At 38.7% G+C, this 2,658-nt stretch overlaps 1 long non-coding RNA gene across 1 annotated transcript; it reads right to left on the reverse strand.

The window, feature by feature from the left end:
• Window positions 1–474: 474 nt before the first annotated feature.
• Window positions 475–1,312, reverse strand: LOC147867421 (uncharacterized). The gene is made up of 3 exons (XR_015529410.1): window positions 1,256–1,312; window positions 1,103–1,159; window positions 475–548 (listed from the first exon to the last, which is right to left on the reverse strand). It is a non-coding gene; the product is annotated as an uncharacterized LOC147867421 (long non-coding RNA).
• Between the last annotated feature and the right edge of the window lie 1,346 nt (window positions 1,313–2,658).

Raw genomic sequence — 2,658 nt, forward strand, 5'->3', positions numbered from 1 at the left:
AGCTAACCAATGTCTCACCTGTATCATCGACATTGGCTTTCCTTGGGTGTCAGTGTGGTGTATGCCCTCGGTCTTGCTGGGAGTCGGCAATTGCATCAACAGCTGCCATGCTCCAAAATCTGTCTATTTTTTGTGCCAAGGTCCCCATCTTTCGGCATCTTTTTACCAATGCCTCACCATAGACTGCCCAAGCTACCCTATACATTTCAGCGTCTCTGGATTCCTTCGATGTTTTGCAGTAGTCATATGCAAATGCTCTAGCAAATGAAACTGACAACTCATTGTTGACTGGGATCTCTTGATGAACTTTTTGGTGCAGCCTCATGCAGTCATCGTACAAGTCGGCTCGTACATGCTTCAGCTTGACCTTGCCTTTAACTCTAGGCACTGTATATACTCTCATCCAGTCTACATCACTGATCAATTTATCACTTAGGACAGCGGGGTCAACACCCTCGAGTGATAGACCATAGGTGTTGTGGAAGTCCTCCTTTGTCTCGCAAAATTTTGCGAAGTTTAGCACTCTCGGATACGGAGGAACGAGCCATCTGAAATATCATTTCAGAAATTAGAAATAGTGGAAAATCAGAATATGTCAGAATCAGAAACCCCAATCAACAACAACAGAAATAGTGCAAAATCTTTAACTTAGCAAATCAAAAACCCTAATCATAATTTGTATTCAGAAATTTGAAATCAGAAACCCTAATCAAAATCTGTAATCAAAAGTTTGTAACCAGAAACCCTATTCAGAAATTCTAATCAGAAATTTATAATCAAAAACCCTAATCAGAAATTTCAATTCCCTTATCAGAAATTTCAATCACAAACCCTAATCAGAAATCCTAAACAGAAATTTATAAACAAAAACCCTATTCAGAAATTCTAATCTATAACCAAAATTTGTAACCAGAAACCCTATTCAAAAATTCTAATCAGAAATTTATAATAAAAAACCCTAATCAGAAATTTCAATCACAAACCCTAATAAAAAATTCTAATCAGAAATTTATAAACAAAAACCCTAATTAGAAATTTCAATCAGAAACCCCAATCATCACTAAAGACAGGATTAAACACAAAAAAAGTAATATAAACACACTTGCTGCTGCTCCCCGATCTGTGAGACATCCTTGTATGGGACTCCAAGGACTTTGCCCTATTCGATTTTGGGGAAATATGAATCGGCACCAAAGTTCAGACAGTAATCAAAAAGAAAAAACAAATGTTTGGGGTTTCTGTAACTGAAACATACCTGGACGATGATCGAGCGGGTTCTGTGTTGTAGCTCTCAATCTGCAATGTCGATTTTCTGCTGTTGCGGGAGTTGCGTCTATGTTCGTGCTCTGAGTACTCCATTTGCGTTCAAAATCAAACTTAGGCTAAACAGGAAATTGATGACATTGAAGTCAACCTTAGATGATGGTGCTATTCCCCAAGTTCCACTACATCTGAAACAGAAGTTCAAATATTTGAGTTTTTTCATAAATTAAATTTTCAAATATTTGATTTTCCCACAAAAAAGACTAACTAAACAAATAGCTAATTAGCTATAGCCATTTTAGTAGCTAATTAGCTATAATAATGTTTCCACTCACATGCTTTTACCCAATAAACTCTTAACAGTGGTATCAAAGCTTTTAGTAACAATTTTTTTTTTGTTTTGATATTTGTTGTGTGTGAGTGATGGGGATCTAACAAGGCTTGCCATGCTCTTCCCAGGATCAAAACAACACTGTAAACCCGGTATTCTTCTTTCTCGATCTCTCTTCTTTCTATGATGCGTTCTTGTTGGTGGAATCAAATTTGTATTACATTTTCCTTTCTTTCTTCTTTCTACCACGATACGATTTTAATTATTATTGTGCATCAAACCGAGTGTGTTTGCACTAATCGCACACACTCAACTCATGGCCCTTTTGTATATTGCGATGTATCTTCTATGCTCCCCTCTCTTGAGCCTTCTCTTATGATATTAATTATTGTTGTGCATTGGGTCGAGCGTGTTTGCCCTAATTGCACACACTCACCTCATGGCCCTTTTGCATATGATGTTGAGTATGCCACTCTTCCCTCTATTGAGCCATCACTTGGCCGAGTCTATGGGATGTTGTGGCCATGATGAGGTGTATGTCGCCTACCTATGCCACTCTACTCTCTATTGAGCCATCACTTGGCCAATTCTATGGGATGTTGTGGTCTTGACGAGGTATATGTCACTTACCTATGTCACTTATGTCACAATTGTGCAAATTACAACCATCATATTGGGATGTATATGTGCATACCTCACACCTCCCATTTATTTGTGACATTGTTTTTTTAGTAGGTAGCACATGGGTTTTTTTACCCTTGTTTTCGTCACTACTTGCCTCTAATGGGTAGTGCCTTATTTTATCATTTTTATCATCACATTTGCTTGTTACTCACAAGACTAGAATATTACATGCGAGTGCACTTATTTTTTCACATTGTCGTAGTGTATTCATACACTACGTTGTCGCGTTGTTACGCGCGTGCGTGGGGAACAAGGCGGAACCACCGGGGTCTTGGACCGAGAAATAGCTGAGAAGGAGGAGAGCGGAAAGGCAACGGACGCTCTTACACACGCACAGACACGGAAGCACATAGGAATCACAATCCAACAACACAGCAAAA

The sequence above is a fragment of the Azolla caroliniana genome, unplaced genomic scaffold, assembly GCF_043228905.1.
Source record: "Azolla caroliniana isolate FFs.n. ecotype wild unplaced genomic scaffold, voAzoCaro1.0.p SCAF_2, whole genome shotgun sequence".
Taxonomy (NCBI): Eukaryota; Viridiplantae; Streptophyta; class Polypodiopsida; order Salviniales; family Salviniaceae; genus Azolla; species Azolla caroliniana.